The 18,686-nt window shown below is 40.9% G+C and overlaps 1 protein-coding gene and 1 long non-coding RNA gene across 6 annotated transcripts in view; one reads left to right on the plus strand and one right to left on the minus strand.

Moving 5' to 3' along the window:
• Nucleotides 1-1,645: 1,645 nt before the first annotated feature.
• On the minus strand, nt 1,646-16,970 carry LOC110391044. Its single transcript, XR_002433951.1, has 2 exons — nt 16,795-16,970; nt 1,646-3,714 (listed from the first exon to the last, which is right to left on the minus strand). It is a non-coding gene; the product is annotated as an uncharacterized LOC110391044 (long non-coding RNA).
• Nucleotides 16,971-17,003: 33 nt separating this feature from the next.
• Nucleotides 17,004-18,686, plus strand: part of SPIN1 (spindlin 1) — a 57,163-nt gene continuing 55,480 nt past the window's right edge. For 2 of the 5 annotated variants that reach the window (XM_021382713.1, XM_021382712.1), the window contains exon 1: nt 17,148-17,378. The gene's annotated coding sequence lies outside the window, so the exon portion shown is untranslated. The other 3 variants (XM_021382715.1, XM_021382717.1, XM_021382718.1) reach the window with 3 other exon arrangements.

Below are 18,686 nucleotides of genomic sequence, written 5' to 3' on the forward strand. Positions count from 1 at the left end.
GATCCTTCCTCAATGGCAGTCAACCCTTAAATGAGGTCTAAGAGAGGTGGAGCCAGGCTCCACCCCTTCTGGTCGCACAGTGAATTGCCTTTATCTGTGCTCCCAGTGCTCCTTTCCCCAGATGCTCTATCAGTGGTTCAGGCTGTGACTCAACAGTTACCATACAGTGTGCAACTGAATTCCTCCATGTGGGAGGAAGACCCATGGGCATTCATCAACAATTTCTGAATGTTTGTGGAGACCAAACAGTGGATGTGAGAATGGTGAGGTGGTGGATGATGCGTTTCAGCAGTGGCAACAACAACGTGAAAGACAAGCCACATTCCAGCTGGCTATGCATAGCTGTCACACCAAAAAATGCTTCTCAATTAGCTCATCTATGTGAATCAGCTAATACTGGTGACAACACTGAAAAATAGTGTTTTGTAGCTGAGAATTTGCTCTATCAAATAGTATTGTTCTGCTATTTGTATTTCTCGTGGTTTGAATGGAAATAAATAGGAGGAATTACTTTTGGAGCAACCATGAAATTCAGAATATGATTGTCAACACTGTCCGTTTCCGCAAGCACTTCAGACTTCCTTGAATGGGATGATTTTCTGCAACTAAACTCACCTAAGTTCTAAGAAGGAACTTATCATTTATTTGGCTTTCCTAATGAAAACAAATTTACTCAGGATCAAATATTAAAAGGAAGAATTTGCATTGGTCTTTTTCAAACCATTTTGTTCTGTAGTAAGCAGCATTTCAAATTTGTTTACTAAGAGAAAGCACAAGGGCATCACTTGTTCGAAATACCTATATTCAGAAATGTATTAATGGGAGTATAAATTCCTGGAGGCTGTTTAGCTCATTTCAGATGCAGCTGAATCATTAAAAATTTAAGCCAGAGCAATCTGAAGCAAATGTCCTATATTTTTCAATATTGATTTTATTTCCATTGGATATATGTCCTCTCCAGTTGTCACTTGATTTCAGGTTATGATTTTTCTGTCACTGTAGAATTGAGTAAAATTCTCATTTTTCTATGGTAGGAATGTTTTCCTCATTGAACCATTTGGAAATCCATCATTTTTTGTATTTTTTTAATAATAATTGTTTTGTAACCGTCTCCTTTCTAGAGTCTCCAAGATGTAGAAAATGGCATAAAAAAGTAAACTAATCAACTCTATGTCTTGAGATTATGCATGCAAATTTCAGTACACGGGAGTCTGTTAATCAGTGTTCCAGGCAAAAATGTGTTCATGGAAGGCTGAAAGAAAAAAAAAATTATTTATCTACCTGTTTGTGGGAATTTTTATTTCAAAAACATACAGCTGATGGAAGATTTCTAGATGTTTAAATGCAAATGCATAGGCTGGGGAAGAGAGCACTAACAAACTTAATTGATTTAAACCCGAATGCTAGATATGTTTCTCCTTCAAGTTAAGAAGGGAAGAAAATATTTAATACATAGGTAACAAGAACTTTACTTCAATCAGCTCCTATGAGTCTTACCAGTATTTACAATGTAATAGTTAAACTGTATGTCATCTGTGTATCATAAATATGTATCATCTATGTTCTGTCCTACTCAGTGGACTAGAGTGAGGTTAAACTTTTAATTCTCTGTGAGGTAACAAGAAGTAATGACAGTTATGCGAGGTTGAAACGAATCATGAATTTACTTAAAACTCAGCAGAATTACAACAGATAGCAGTTTGGCAAAACTTGCAACAATATTAGCCCCAGATAAATTCAGTGGAATTATAGAAAATAGTGGCTTAGCAAACCTCAATGATTTAAAACTCACCAGAATTACAACAGAAAACAGCTTTGCAAAACCCAACAATATTCAAAATTTGTAACAACAGAAAACAGCTTTGCAAAAACCCAACAATATTCAAAATTTGTAACAATGCTATATTTATGTGCCAAAAGTGAAGTCAGAGACTGAGAAGCAAAAAGTAAGGATATCCTTCACCTTGGATCCAGTCAAAAGTGAAATCAGAGAGAGATAAGAAAAGGCACCACTACCCTTGGATCCGGCAACAGTCTCTACTTGTAGTCATGGTCCTCTCGTGGTGGGCATGTGCAGATCCTTAGGTTTGTGCCTTTTATAGTATGGCTCATACATGTTCAGACTGCCACTGTTCTAGGGCATTCCAGAAGGGGGTTGAATTGTACTAATCAAGATTAAATAATAAAAAAAAAAAAAGTAGAGAAAAAATTGATCAGCACCAGCAAGGGTCTGGCAAATGTTACTGAGGGATAGAGTAGAAGTGAGTGCTAGTAGTAAATATTCCCACTGAAATTTTAGACCATATGAACTGAAACAACATGTCAAAACAACATGCCAGTATTTTGAAGTATAAATAGATATTTTTATTCTCCTTTTATGAAAGTTTCCCTTAGGCTTGTTTTTGAAAGTATTTTTTTATTTCCCCAGAAGAGAAAGAGTAAGGCACAAAAGGTAGTTATTTTGCATAAAATGCACTGCCATTGCATTGGGGTCTCCATCCTTCATTGACTGCTTGGCTCACTGCTGATGAGCAGCGTGGCTAACCCATGCTGTTTCCATGAAGACTAATGATGAAATTACCACATTCTGGTAACTCCATACATACAATTCCTGTATTTTGATGGCTTGTCTGTGGAAGGCACCTACAGAAATGGCTGCGAAGATCTTCTGTTAAGTCTTTTACCCATTGTGGTAGTGTAACCTCTTCCTGTTTTTTGAACAGTCTCCCAGAAGCCTGTCTCTGGCAAGCCTCATTGGCCTGTGGTGAAATAGGATTTATATGACATGCTTTCTTCAATACATTTAATGAATTCTCACAAATGGGCTGGTATGTAATAACTGTTCATCGCTACATATTGTACTAATTCAGTTTCTTTTTAACTTTTTTTTTTTCAGTCCTGAGGTCTCATACAGTATTCCCTTGTGAATTGCTCATACTTTACGAAACCATTTTTAGGAAGTGTTGCAAGTACATATGTATATAAAGGAACTGATGCTTCTGTGCAAGTGCGTGTTTTAGGTGGTTGCTGGTTTTATGAAGGCAGAAGTGTTAGTGTATGAGTTTAAGTGCACCTAGTAGTCTGTAGGTTATCATTTATTTTTATGTTCATCATTCTACTAAAACCTTACAGGATAAATATCCCTGTCAAAGCAGACTCACTTATATCCATAGACAATCAGAGCTGAGACAGCACTAAAATATAGTAAATCATGCTACCAAGTTAGGTACGTACTCCATCTGCAGTATCAACACAGAATACAATAGAGTTCAACTTTCTTTTCATACAAATTATGTGTAAAAAATAGTAAATGCATATACAATGAAAGTGACATGATTGTAATTTAAGCAAAAAAGGGTAATGAAGAAGTAAATGAAAGCAGATGAAAACAATAAATACAAAATCATACAAGTACTGTGAAAAAGAAATACAATAGTCTGCAGTATCTATTAATTAATCAAACATTACTGGAAGAAAAATCACACAAGACTATCTACAGAATATTTTCCATCTCTTATGGAAATAAACTTAGCTTGCTTAAAATCTATTAGTATTTCATAATCTTTTCTACCTCAGTATTAAAACTTTGAAAGAGCAGTCTCCATATCTTCTCCAAAAGCTCCCAGTAGATTGTTAGGATATCATGTCTTTTTCTTATATTTTTTTCATGATGTTGTTGTGTTGTTTTCTTTTTTCTTTTTCTGCCACTGTTGTCTGAAATGCAGATTCATTACTCAGTGTGCAGTAAGCCATTTTCATACACAGAGACAAGATAATGATTTATTGCAAAGTTGCGCAAGTCTGGCTGCTAGGTAGACATCCACAAAGCTAGAAATCTCCATAATTTTTATGATGCTTTTTTATTCATGTTTTTATCATCTGACCACTACACTGACACAAACGGTCAGTTACAGATAGGGCTAAACTCCCTACCTGAAGGCTATACTAGTTAGGCTAATTAACCACATATTTTTTCAAGATGCTTGAAAACTTGTCTCAAAGACAAGTTTAGTTGTCACATTGTGATTAAGAATTCTGCCTCAAGGGTGGGCATCCTGACGTAGATAAAAATACGTACTTGCTATATCTAAGTATACACATACAAAGACTTGTACAATGGTTAGTTCTTACTTGACTGACAACAATTCCCCCCTTTGAGACTTATCTAACAATACAGGTTAGATCAGTCTAATTTTCTCTAAAGTCTTTTTAATGAAAATCAAGCAACACTTAGATATACACTGTAATATACCATACAAATAAAGTTAGCATTACCAGAAATGCATCTGCAGAATTCCTTAATTCATAAACTTACATCAGGAAACCAGGAAGCTAACCTGGTGTGAAATATGAATACTTCCTTAAACCCATAAGTCTTACTGTAAAGCAGTCAATCGAGAAACTCCCTAAGACTCAAGTAGGAGGGTTAGGAAGTAGGCATTCTTTAATAACAGCATTGGATGCGTGGGGAATACTCTCCTCCTATCATGCATACCTTACACAAAAAAGTCTTCAGTTCGCATACATTCAGAGGCCTTCCTGGAGGTACATACATATTCCATACAAAGTCTCCTGGAACCTTCCTTATCTGTACAAAAGTCTCAGGAACCTCCCTTATCTATTTAAATACAAAGACGCAGACCCTTCCCATTATCTAAACAAACTACAAGGTTATCCATTAAAGGGACTTAACAAGCTGCAACTTGTATCATAAGCATTGCCTTTTTGAACCTCATGCAATATTTTTGTCTGCTTCCAAATTTCTTCCAAATCTGTAATAATCCTACCACCTGGGTCTTCATACAAGCAACAATTAGTGAACAAACCCCTCCTTTTGATGCTAACAACACATAGAGGGCCATTCTATTTTGAAGAGCCACCATTCCTGCTTGAGACACTTTTTGTAATGCATGTTCTTCCTTCACTAACTGTAAAATTTGTCCAAATCCACAAGTTTCTCTAAGATACATTAGCTGAGTACCCCAAATATTGAAATTTTCTGCTCAGCATGTTCTGGAAGATGAGCACAAGCCCAGCAATCAGACTTAGCAGCAATCTGAACTGTCTTTTAGATTATTTTATGTAAGATATTCTGATTTCATGAGTTCCCTCGTTCCCACATACTTCCTTCAGTTGTCTTACTCATTCAAAGGCAACAGAAGAGTAACATCCCTCTTAACTCCTTCCTTAGCTTCTTCCTGTAATGAAATCTATGTAGCTACACAAATGAGGAAAATATAGAGCAAGTAAAATCAGAGATACAAAAACAAAATAATGTTGCCCGAGTACCTTGTGTATTATTTTTTTTTATTTTTAGTTTCAGTGAATTGACTTCTTCAGCTTTTCACTTCTCCTGTGGATCTGTCTTTATACTGGTGTAATGAACCCGAAAATTAATCCTTTTTATTTTTACCACAGTATTTGTTGCTAGGAGTACCAGATAAAATCCTTTCCACTTCTCGGCCAAAGATTCAACTATACAAATTTGTAGATATACTTGGTCTCCTGGTTTGAAGAAATGTACAGGCACATTCAAGGGCACTGGAGTTCTTATTACAAAGAACTCCTGCCAAAGACAAGAGATAACTCTGTAAGTATTTGATCACCAGGTCCATGCATCTGATCACATTTTCCAGCCAAATTTATAGTATACTGTTTTCCATACAAGACTTTACTAACTACTTACCTAACTCCAGGGGTTATTCAAATTCTCAACAATGCCAAAATGAGAACTTCTACACATTTCACAGGTGTTTCCTGATACATTTTCCAATCTGTCTTTTTAATGTTTGATTCATTCTCCCTACCTGATCCACTTGACTGCGGTCTCCAACACACATTTAATTTGCAGGAACCTAGATATTCCTTGGGTTATTTCTACTACAAAATGAGATCCTCTATCTGACAAGAGCTCTTCTGCAACACTAAATATTGCAACTATTTATTTTAGTAAAATTTGACTATTTCTCTTGCTTTGTTGTTTTGGCATGGGAATTTCTCAGGTCACCCTGAAAATGTGCCAACCAATACCAATAAATATTTATACCCATTACTCTTCAGTCATTCAGAAAAAATCAATTTGCCAATATTCCCTGGGTACAGAACCCCTTTTTAACTTCTTCTGGGGGTGAGGGTTTCCTCTGAATGTTAGGATTATTTTTGAGACAAATCCTGCACTTCCGGACAGTACTTTTGGCAATGAATAACATATTCATTTCCATTGATTATCTTCTTCCACTTTCAATTAGAGCTTCTGTTACCATATGAATACTCCTGTGTGCTTTTTCCATGAACCCTTTCATTATTGGAGGGATAAGTCCATTGTCTGTGAAAAGTTTAACCATCATCCTTCAGTATTTTTAGTACAATTTCATATCTCCACTAACTTATCCTTATTTTTGTACAAACAGGAGTCTTAATATTTAAGAACTTCTCAGGAAGAAAGATTCCTGCAGTTACTGACAATGATAGTTTCCTGGTAGCTTCATCTGCTGTTCTATTCCTTTTGATGACATCAGCTTGTCCAGACTGGTGGGCCTTGCAGTGACTTGCTGCCAATTCTCTTGGTTTAACAACTGCATCAAGCAATCTCCTAATTTCTGTACTATCCTTCATAATGTTGGAAATATCCAAATAATTTATCAGGACGGTATCTCTGATAAAAGCAGATTTTATTCGCAATTGCAATGGCAGGCACCCTGCAAGCAGGAGAGCACCTATGGACACAGTATGACAGCTTTTGTACCTTGTTTCCCCCCCTTGCCTACCGTTCTCCCGTTTCCCCATTGGCTGGGTACTCCAGGTTCACAATCTTAGCGAAGGTCTACCTTTGTTAATTACATTCTGACACTTGTTCTATCTTGTGCCAATCAGTTGCCATCCTGCTGTTTCCAAGATGTCTCAGTACTCTTCTTATCGTGTTGATATGGTGATTTTCTCCAAAGCTTCTTCCATTCTGTCCGAAGGACACTTCCTTTGTTAAACAAAGAGCACCGAGGGGGGAGATGCCAGGCCTTCCCAATGCCTCTTTAGGCATTTCTTGGGCACGTCAAGACTTGTTCTCTGGTTTGATTAATCTCGTGCAGAATATTCTTGTAATGCGTATGACAAAGTATAACACGTATTGTCATGCTGGCTATACATAAATTGTTGCTAGCTCATATATGTATACTGTTAATTATTTAACTTCTCTTCCTTAAATTCTCTATTACTCAGGTCCTGTCTATCCAACACCAACAATTGGTAGTTTTTCTAACTTGTAAGGCTCAGAGGTATTTCAGATGGCTGGATAGACAGGAGCTGCAGTCTTCATGCCTATAACTTATTCCATCTACCTAATCTCTATAGCTATGTATGTATATATATATTACTTTACTTATATACTGAGTATGTGTTGCTGGGAAAGGTTTATCTAGAGAATAAGTAATGAAAACTATCAGAGAACTCCAATAAAGAAGAAAGACCCCTGAAAAGAACTATTAGTTTTAATAAAGGACCCAAATGGCAGCAGACACCATGAAATCAAGAAAATTCTTATCGTGTTCTAATGCAGAAACAACATTAGATTCCCACAGCTGGAATACACTTGTTCAATTGTTTGCAAACAATCATGAAATAGCTCTTCTCTCTCATTTACATGTAAAAGCGATGCAGGATATAAGATATTTTCAGTCACGCCATAATCCATGTTTTTCTTCGGTACACTCCTTATCCATCTAGTCCCAGAAAATTAAACAAACTAAAAGTTCTTTAATTACATTGACCAATGATGTCCGCTCCCAATAGAGTATCATCTATGTATTGTAGTAAAGTAACTGATGAGTTCCTACTTTGCCATTGTTGCAGTTTTCAGCTAGTACATTACCAAACAGTGAAGAACTGTTCTTGAATCCTTGGAGAAACATAGCATAGCTAAGTCTTTTGTTGTTGGGTTCTATCATTCAAAAGCAATCAAGTTCTGGCTCTCTTTTTCCAAAGGAATGCAAAAGAAAGCATCTTTCAAATTGTTTAGCTCTTGACTTCAATTCTACTTTTACCAGTTCAGCAGACTTGGCTCTCTCAAGCTTTTCTGTTGCCCGTATGAAGAGGAATACTGAATCCACGATTTCAGATGGTATTTCAGTCACTTGTCTTTCCTTACTTTCTTCTCTTTAACAGATTCCTGTGAGCTGGGAATTGGGGGCCTTGAGTTTAAAGATTAAGGGTATTGCTTAGCTATTGCCTAGTTTAGCTGTCCGTTAAATTGCTTAGCTTAGCTTTTCACTGTCAGCCATTGCTTAGTTTAGCTTTCCATTGTTAGCTCAAGGAAGTATTGCTGCAAGCCAGCAAGAAAAGAACCAATGGGAGAACAATGAAAGGGAGAACAGGTATAATAAGAAACTGCAAAGGCATGCAAGATAGGAGAGCCTCCTCAAACTGGGACAAAGGTCAGGAAAACATGGTGAGGAAGACTTCTGACTTCATCCAAGAGCAACAACCAGATGGGGAGGAAGACCTCGAGCCTTCATCCAACGACCACCAGAAGGAGCTACAACGCATGTGCAAAGGGGAGGGACAACATGCAAATGAATTCCCGGAAAAGTAATGAATATGTAACATGGCTCAATGAATATGTATAAGTTTTGGCTTTTAAATGTCTAACACTTTTGTCTAGGGGTGTGCGAGCTTTGAAGGGTGAAGGCCCCCTCACACCCGGCGTGTAAGCGCAGCGCTGAATAAACATACCTGCTTTATAACCTAGCCTGGGGTTATAGAGTTTGATTCCACAAGTCACCTGTAATAAACTTGTGCTTGCCAGGCATCATCTCAAGAAATGTGTATCCAAATCTTGTCCTTATCAAAAGTTACCTGAGCTCGTAGCTTGTTCAAAAAATTCCATCTCATGAGCGGTAACGGGCATTCTGGCATATACAAACACAAGTTTCACACATTGATTTTGATAGAGTTGCTATTACACCCCTAGCCCTTGTCCTCCGCCCTGGCCACTGTGACTCACTCCCAAGAACCTCCTCTGAGCATTCCTCTTCCTCTTTGATTTGTGGCATGGGCTATTACCATTGCCAAGAAGCTTGCCTGCATTTTATTATTCTTTTGCTTATCCTTGGTTTTTTTCTCTTTTCTACTTCCTCCCTATTGTTGTATATCTTATAAGCGATTTCAATCAACTGTTAAACAGACATCCCTGAAACCCCATCAACTTTCTGCAACTTCTTCAAGATGTAAGGGACAAACTATCCAATGGACATCTTAATCATAGTTTAATTCTCTTCCCCTTCTGGGTCCAAATCCTTCTAGATGTCTCACATAACCTCTCATAAAATGCTGATGGATCCTGAGTCAGGCTCTGTGTCATCTGATACAATTTGGATATATTATTTGGTATGGGTACCCCACGTTGTACCCACATGTGGGAGATAAAGTAATGTTTTTCCATAAGTAATAGAATGCTGTACCAAAGGGACATACCTCAGGGCCCTTGACATAAGTTTTTATCTCTGGTTAAAGAATAGAGTATGGGCATTCTTGAGAGATAACAGGAGACTCTGGCTGGCATGTTAATTTGCGTACTCCTCTCCCTTGGGGAGATAGCAGGAGGGAGGGTGGGCTACCGGAAGTAAATGCTGTAAGACATGCATCTGTACCCAGAACCGCATAATAAGTAATGAATTTATCTGGCAGACCTAAGGCGGGAGATAATGGCTTGGCGACTGCTTTATGAATTCTGCTTACTTGGAGAAACAAAGAGACGTATAAGCTACCTAGGAGATAGCAAGATCAGTCATGAACCTGGAGTACTCAAGCAACGAGGAAACAGGGGAGGAATTCTTAGCATCTGGGGGACAGGGACTGTGATGTGATTTTGGTTGTGTACTCTTGCTCGCTGAACCCCTGCCATTGCAATCTCAAATTAAAACAACTTCATAAAAGACCCGGTCTCCGAAAAATCATTTATTTCTCACACATATAATATTAACTGTTGATACTGTTTAACAGTTAGCTGCCGCCCATCAGTATTTGGATCCCATTTAGGTTCTCTTTCAGATGTAAACTGTTCTGGATCTTCCCTTGCATTTATCCTTCTATTCTCCTAATTAGCTTTCTCTAAAACCAATGGCTTTTCCTCAGGGAATAATAATGCATTCAGCAACACCTGTATACCTTTCCAGTCGGGGTTACAATTTAAAATAACCATTTGAAGGATTCTATGAACCCTCGCTGGGTTTTCCCTATAGACCCAGTGGACTCCTTCCAGTTTACCAAAACAGAGGTAGAAAAGTGGACCTGTACCCATACAGGCACTCCCGAAGGCCCCACAGTTTGTCTCAGCGGAGCCTGAATGACAGACAACTATTGTGATCTAGTTCATTCCAAGACAAGACTAAATCCTTAGGATCCCATTGCTTGATTTTCTCTTAGTTCCTCCCCACTATTACTCGGCACATCATTATCAGTTCTTCCCCCTATGCAACCAGCCACTAGCAATTGTACATATTCTTCTTCATCATTTTGCTTAATGCAATTTTTCCCAAGGTGCACATACTAATTCATTAATTATTAGTGTTGTTAGTGATAATTCTGATATTAACAATTGTAAACTCTTTTGTCTGGTGTAAATTAACAGTGATTAAGCATGAGCAATATGAGCTTTTGCGAAAGAATTTGCAAGCTTATTGAAAAGGGGGGAGCTGATTTGAAGAAGTAATTACACAAAATATTCTGTTAAGATATCCTTATAGAGATAGCCACTGTATTGTTGTATAATATGATTAATGCTTGCTTGCAACACCATAGTAGTCCTTAGATGTTGTCAGTAATAACTGCGATGTAGCACTGTAGATGGTGAGGCATGCTGTAAGGCTGTTCTGCTTTAACAAGGCAAGAGAAACACACAAAAATAGAAAAGCTGCACACCTGTTTTTGCAGTCCCTATGAACAGTTAGACTTATCAACATCAAAAGAAGCCAGGACCCCTAAATACACTCTGCTCTTAGGCATCTATGTGTATAAGCAAATACCAAATGTCAGCTAATTATCAAACAAAACAAAGAATCCCAACAAATCTAAGCTTCTTATTCCCCCCAACATCATAAATCCAATACCTTGATTTAAGCATTGCACTTCGGTGTCATTTAATGCACCAGCAGGGGAGAGAATCCAACTGAGCCCTCAAACAAAACATCAGTGTATGTTGGAGTCCAATAACTATCCCACTTCCAGCTGGCTGCAGCAAGACAATCCAGGCAAGGCCACACAACTGTCCCACCTGAGTCATCAGAAAACTGTTGTCTGAAAGGCAGCTTCCTTACCCAGTGTGCAGTAAGCTAACCTCACACACAGACAAGATACTGATTTATTGAACGGTTGTTCAAGTCTGGGTGCTAGGTGACTTTCCAAAAAACTACCACACTCCAGGATTTTTGTGATGCTGATTTTTTTCCATATTTTTTTATCCATGACCCTGATACAGCCTCCCGGCTAAAATTGTTAAGTTAAAGATAGGCCTAAACTCCCTACCCGAAGGCTAAGCTACCCATGCTAATTTTTTCAAGATGTTCCTATCTCAAAGAAAGTTTAGTCATCACATTGTGATTAAGAGTTCCTCTACTTAATCACATTAGCACCTCCAAGAATGGTCATCTCGATCTAGATAAAAGTACGTATTTGTTTCATCAAAGCATAAACATACAAAGACTTGTAACCTTTGTAGATTAGTTCTTACTTGACTGACAACATTATGTACTTTGTTTTGAAGAAGAAATTACACAAAATATTCCGTTAATATATTCTTATGATGATAGCTGCTGAATTTTATAATATGATTAATGCTTGCTTACAACTCCATAGTAGCCTTTAGATGTTGTGGATGATAAATGCTATTTAATACTGTAGATGGGGACGTATGTTCTAATACTGTTCTGCTTTAACTAGGCAAAAGAAAACACAACAATGGAAAAACTGTGCCTATTTTGTGGAGTCCTTATCAACACCAGAAGGAGCTGGGACTCCCACACCAGGTCGAATTAGCCTAAAATGTGATGGACAAGCATCAGGACATTCCCCTTTGTATTTCTTATCTGTCTGTACGGAGACTCCTCCGGTTGTCCTTGTATTCCACAGCAATCTTTGGCTGGGACAAAAGGAGTGTTTTTAAAATATAAAGACTGTTGGAGGAAGTAACCGATCCTTCCCTCCCCCTCCCCCCGCCCCAAGGACTAACAATGGACCATCACGATACTAGAAGCATGCTAGATGACATCAAAGACCGCCACATAAGGCTGTATCTGCTAGGCCATCACTGGGAGTGGATAGTACAATGATTTGGGGAATGTAACGAATATGTAATACATATGAAAATATAATCTTTGCACAAACTATCAACTGGTGGAGCATTTTTGGAGAGTTATCCCAATGCTACCCCAGCCCTGCCAATAAGAATATGTGCTTTACAGTAACAAAACTTCTGCTGTTAAGTCTCTTTGCATAGATTTCTTTGAATCAATGTTTTTAGTATTATTTTAGTATTATTCCTAGGTTTCCCTGGAAAGCATTAAAGCACATATCACAGACAGCACATGCATCTCAAATACTTCCAAATCTGCTTTAAAATAAAAATTTTCTGGATGAAAATGAGTATAATGTGTTTGCAAACTAAGTTGCTCATCAGGCTTCTCACGTTCCATAGTCCATCCAAAGACAATAACGAAGGAAAGATATATTTTGAAGTACTATCTTCCTTGTCTGTTACAGTTTTTTTTCTACTTACAAAAAAAAACCAAACAAGCAAAAAAACAACAAACCTGCTATATACTTTGTAAACCAAAAGTCTGATGACCACTACTGCTTTGTGTAAGTGAAAGGGAGGAGAGAAGATAAAAGAGAGAGGAAAAGGGTTTAAATTTCTGCAACAGTAGCATGATTCATTTAGTATTCTCTCTTGCTGTGACCAAAGGAAGTCTGTGAATAAGGGTCTCATCTTACATGACAGAAAGTCATATCTGTTTTAACGGGATGTCTGGGTAATGTCAGTGACTTCTCTTCAGGCACATTTACTAGTTTATCATTCCTTTACACATAGAAAGGGATCATTTACTTATCAAATGGATGTAACAACACTAGTAAAAAATAATTTTGCTGACTGGATGAAAAATCTAACCACGGATAGAGAATAAACTACAAACAAAGCAATTTTTGCCACTAAAAGTTCCCCATATTAACCAAATACTGGAAATGAAAATCCTGCCTAATTTATAGGTATTTACAGTAAATACATCAGCTCTCTACTATTAATAGTTCATTTTTGAAAGTCTTTTGCTGAATTGAACTCACTGAACCCAATAAACCTGAGGCTGAACTAAAAGAATCCTCTCAAACCTCAGGTAGTTTTCAGGTTTTACTAGAATTGACCATTATCAATTTAATCTCTTTTAAACATAATATCTTACCTAATTTTCACACATTTTTCAATTTTAAATAACGCAGACACATTGAAAGCCTGACACTGTAACACATTGAGCAGAAGTCACCAACTCTGACAGCAAAAGGTAGAAATGTCTGATCCAGTTTGAGTTTTATTTCAGTAGATGTTGGAACATTTCTCTTAAAAGTTCACCACTTCCTCATATTTGCAAGCATTCATGTAAGGCAACTTTTAAGGTAGATCACATACATTTGAAGCTTACTGCTATTGTACTGAAGTTATTAAAAGATAAATGGTTGATTCCTGTAAGCATGACACATTGCATCAATGTTGAAACCATCTGATATAGCAAACCTCTTGGAAGGGGGCCTATAGTTCTCTTGATTTAAGTAAGTCCTCTGTTATTCGAGCAACTTGCTTGGAAAAGACAAAATGACTAGGGAGCCAGCTAGATAACTGCTCCATTAAGGCAAAGCTAAAGCAGAAGTGGCTGAGTGATCCCTGCATTTAAAGTCAACAGCCTAAGAGGCAAGCTGTCATTCATCTTCAAATTCAGATCTTCCCACTTGGATTCATAAGTTTAATGACTCTATCAAAAGGAGGATATGATTTTTCAATAATTAAGGCTAATTCATTTTAGGCTGGAGGAGATCAGAAAAACAACGCTTTTTGGAATCACGGAGAACTTGGTTCCTATCCAAAGCTACCCAATAGTACCGAAAGCTTGTGGAAGAGTTTGGCCGCTCTATTTGGAGAAGAAATAAGTATTACACCAAAGCACTAAAAAGTTCTGGGAAGTTTATGTACAGCACTCTTTTTTAAAAAAGAATAAGTTAAAAGACAGTTCACAGGATATTATTCACTGGGCTAAGTTGCATTTTAATTTCACAGCATGACAGCCTTCAATCAGACTCTGCTCAACCCTTTGGTTATAGGAAGCCAAAAGAGTGGGTTTTGGCTCTTTTCATGTACTGAACGTTGTTTTACACTGTTTGAACAGAAAGATTGTATCACATATGATATACTTCCCATTCACTTGTGTTATATTTGTGTCTAACTCTCCCTGGACTGCTGCCCCTCTTCTAGAAGTCCCTGAATTTAACAGTCCAATAGATTACACTTGTCTGTCATCAAGCAATTGCTAATCAACTGTCTTGATCATCGGTAGGTTTTCCCCCATCTGGCACCTCAGGTATCATCCTTCAGCCACACAGAAGTTAAAAGCTGGGAGAACCCTGAACACTCCATCTAGACTGTACAAGGAACTTGTAACTAGCTTGTTCAGCTGGAATTTTAGAAACTTTGAATCACCGAAGTTGGAAAAAACCTCCAAGATCATCCAGTTCAACTGCTCACCTACCACCAGTATTTCCTCACTTAAACTATGTCCCTTAGAACAACATCTAAACGCTTCTTGAACACCTCCAGGGATGGTGATTCATTCACCTCTCTGGGAAGCGTGTTCCAGTGCCTGACGACTCTTTTGGAGAAGTTCTTCCTGATATTCAACCTGAACCTCTCCTGGTGCAACTTGAGGCCATTCCTTCTAGTCCTATTGCTAGTTATGGCAGAAGACACTGACACCCACCTTGCCACAACTTCCTTTCAGGCAGTTGTGGAGAGCTATAAGGTCTCCCCTGAATCTCCTCTTCTCTGGATTAAATAATACCTCTTCCCTCTGCTGCTCCTCATAAGACTTGTGCGCCTTTGGAGAATATCACTCATTCATCATCAAGCACCATCCGGATTTAACTCCATTCACCAACACTCTCAGGGTCCAGCCCTCCAGCCAATTCTTTACCCATCAAAGAGTGTACCCGTCCACACAACAAGCTGCCAGCTTCCCTCAAGAGAATACAGTGTCAAAGTCTTCGCTGAAGTCTAGGTAGGCTACATCAACAGCCTTTTCCTCATCCACCAGGCAGATCACTTGACCATAGAAGAAGATCAGGTTGGTCAAGTAGTGTCCCTCATATGCACACAAACTACTCTTTTTTGTTTGTTTCACTGTTCCCTGGATAGCAAGAACAATCTTGAAAGGAATCCTACTTCAAACAACCCCATCACAGAAACAATTCTGCCTCTCCTCCTACAGGAAGTCAGCTTAGCACCATTCTCTGCTTTGTCTTTTTTTCTGAGATCACACTACAGTCAACCCGAAAATTTGATGCTGCAAATTTATTCCAAGTTGGCCTCTATCACTAACACACATTACCTACTCATGTGATATGCAAGGAGTCTGCCCCAACTTGGTCTTCTCTGTACAAGCACAACCACTCACAGTTTCCCAGAAATCAGAACACCATTTGCAGGTAGTGTAACACAGCTCCAAGCTCTCACCCAGGCAATCCACTACATCACAGTCTGAGTCTGGTTGAACTGAAGCAGAAAGTCACACCCAAAACTGCAAGGTGTTAAAGAAAGGTTTTACTTCGCCTAAATGTAAGACAGGAGCTGTTTGCAATACAGAAGAATGAGTAAATGGGCTTGATGGGCAGTCTGCCTCCAATTGTCTCACTCAGCTGGAAATTCCTTTCAGCCAGTTCAGGGATCACACCACCACTAATGAGTTTAGGATGGGAAAGCATGATCATGCAATTCTCTTTCTCTGCAAGGCAACTGCATTCTTTTGTGGACAATGCCTAGCACCCAGAGAACATTAGGATGTTCTGCTAACTCTTGATGAGCCTGATCTGGATGGATTTCCAAAGTGATGCATCTCTGGAATCTCCCTTTTGTTCCTGGAAGACAACCATTAAGGACTGCCTTGACTCAGCCCAGGATCACTAGCAATCTTTTATTCTCTGCCTAAACTACCCCAAACACTTTTTGCACTAAGGGACCATTTTTCTTAGTACATGAAAATATTAAAAGATTCCAAGTTTTTCATACAATTATACGGTAACATTAACATTCATACAATTACAAATGCAACATGAAAGAAAGGTGAGGAGATCCAGACCAGATACTTGGACAACAAAACTTCAAGACAAGTGTAATTCTCCTCACTGTGTTTTTTCTTTCATACACATTCTCATACTTTGTCCTAATACTCTTGGAAAATTCTTCAGTCATCTTTGCAGAAAAAAATCCTTAAATTGTAAACAGACAATCTCCCAGCTTCTGGAAGACTGCCTATGAAGAGTTCCAAGAGATATAGCCCATGTTCAATGAAATTACAAATTGTGAAATGAGCAGAGATGACTAAAGTTACGAATGCATCTTTCCTGTTTTCCCATCAACACTCTTAAGCAAAATATAGACGCTTTTACATTCATGTTCTCGTATTTTCTCTCAAAAGACGACGGCTGGGAATTTGGACCTCACCTAGCAAACTTTACCGATGCCAAACTTAGAGATCCCAAACGTGTACTTACTTGAACTAATTTCCGGAAATCAACTTCAGTTGCTATACAGTAACTGTACCTGTCTCTCCCGGTCATGTCCTACACATAACAATTTTTAATGGCTCTGCTCACACCTTAAATTTTGTCTTACGAAAAAAATCTTCCAGAGGACTACAGCCTACGCATGCGCACTACGACGAGAAGCCTCGGCAGGGCGGGAGCGCACTTCCTGCGTTCCTGTCGCAGTTCAGGCGCCGCAGTGCGCCTGCGCGACTCATGGAAAGGTGGGGGGGGACGCGGCGGCGGAGGGCGGCGCTAGGCCCTGTGTTTTGAACGGCTCTATGCGGGTGGCTCACTATTTGGCAGGAAGGTGAGGAGGCCTCTATACTGGCGGCTGAGCTTGCGTAGGGAGAGGGGGTTCCAAATGTGGCAGAGGCGAGCAGGAGGCAGCGGTGGCGACGGCGGAGGGGTGCAAACGAGACAAGGGGAGCGGCCGTCCACGCTGCCGCCGCGGAGGAGCTGAGCGGCCCGGCGAAGCAGGGAGGGCTGTGGCGGCAGCGCTGGCACCCCTGGGCCGCCCGCTTGGCACCCCCGGGTGCCCGTCCCGGCGGCAGGTGAGCGAGCGGGAGAGGAGCGGGGGGGAGCGCGGCCCGTCGCGCCGCCCTTGGCCGGGCCCGGCCCAGTACCGGGCAGCGCCGGAGGGAGTCGCTGTGGGGGGACCGCGGCCGCCGCCGCCGCTCCCTGCCTTGCCTCGTTTCCCCACCCTCACTCCCCCGGGCCAGTGCTATGTGCGCGCCCGCGGCGCCCACACCCTGCCCCCAACGCCCGCCCGGCGCCCCTTCCGCTGCGCCCGCCCGGAAGCCACGGGGGTCAGGCGGCAGTCGGCCCCGGGCCCTGGACTAGTCCTGCAGCTCTCTGGCGGCCCCCACCCTTCCGGACTCCGGGGAACCGCCGCGTTCCCCGGCGCGGCCTCAGTACCCCCTTTCCTCTGCGGGGCTGTTGTGTCGCGTGTTGGGGCCTGCTCTGGGGCTGCTGGCGGCTAGCGGGGGTGGGGAGCAGCGCCGCGGAACGGCGGGGCGAGGGGTGTGCGCGCGGCGAGGCCGGGCTGGTAGCGGTGACCGGAGACTGTGGTTGCGGGAGATGGCGCGCTGACGCTCCCCGTGGTGCGCGCTGGGCTGGCGGCCACCGTGAGGCACCCGAACGTGTGCGTGAGCGCGAGGGTGTGCGCTGCGCCCAGTAGTGCGCCGTCCTTTGTCTCCTGCCGCTGCCGCCGCTTCCTCCTCCTCCCGCCATTCCCTCGCTCTCCGGTGCCTCTCTCCCCTCCCTCCCCGTCTCTCTTTCTCCCTGCTTTCCCCCTCTGTCCCAGGCTCCTAGCGCTGCTGCAGCTGCAGGTTTGTAAATACTCGACCAACACATACACACAACATGGCTGACGTTCACCCTGCAGCTCCGCCGGGCTCTCCGCCTTCTCCCTCTGCCTCCGCCGCTTAAGCCTCTCCTCCATGTAGGCTTTGTTTCTTCCCCCTCCCCCCTCAGCGCCCTTCAAAAAAAAAAAAAAAAGGGGAAAAAACAGTTCACCCTCCTTGTTGCACGCATGGTGGGATTTCAAGGGTAAGGATCCTTGCTTTGGGTGCTTTCTCCTTTCGTTTTGCTGTTTGGAACAAAATGAAACCTAAAATCAGAGCGAGTTTGGGAACCTGGCAAGGCTGGGGGAGGGCAGAAGGAAGGGGGAGAGTTAGATGAGCCCTGCAGAGGGAGGCTTGGTTGGAATGTGCGTATCATTTTCTTTTTTTGGGTGGGGGGAGGCTGATGCATCACATTGCTGGCAGAGGTGGAATACTGTATTACACTTGTAGAACGATCGAGGGCTGTTTCCTTCATTTCAGGGTGTAGTTTAGATTAAGGTAACAGCTCGCCACAGT

The sequence above is a fragment of the Numida meleagris genome, unplaced genomic scaffold (assembly GCF_002078875.1).
Source record: "Numida meleagris isolate 19003 breed g44 Domestic line unplaced genomic scaffold, NumMel1.0 unplaced_Scaffold276, whole genome shotgun sequence".
NCBI lineage: Eukaryota > Metazoa > Chordata > Aves > Galliformes > Numididae > Numida > Numida meleagris.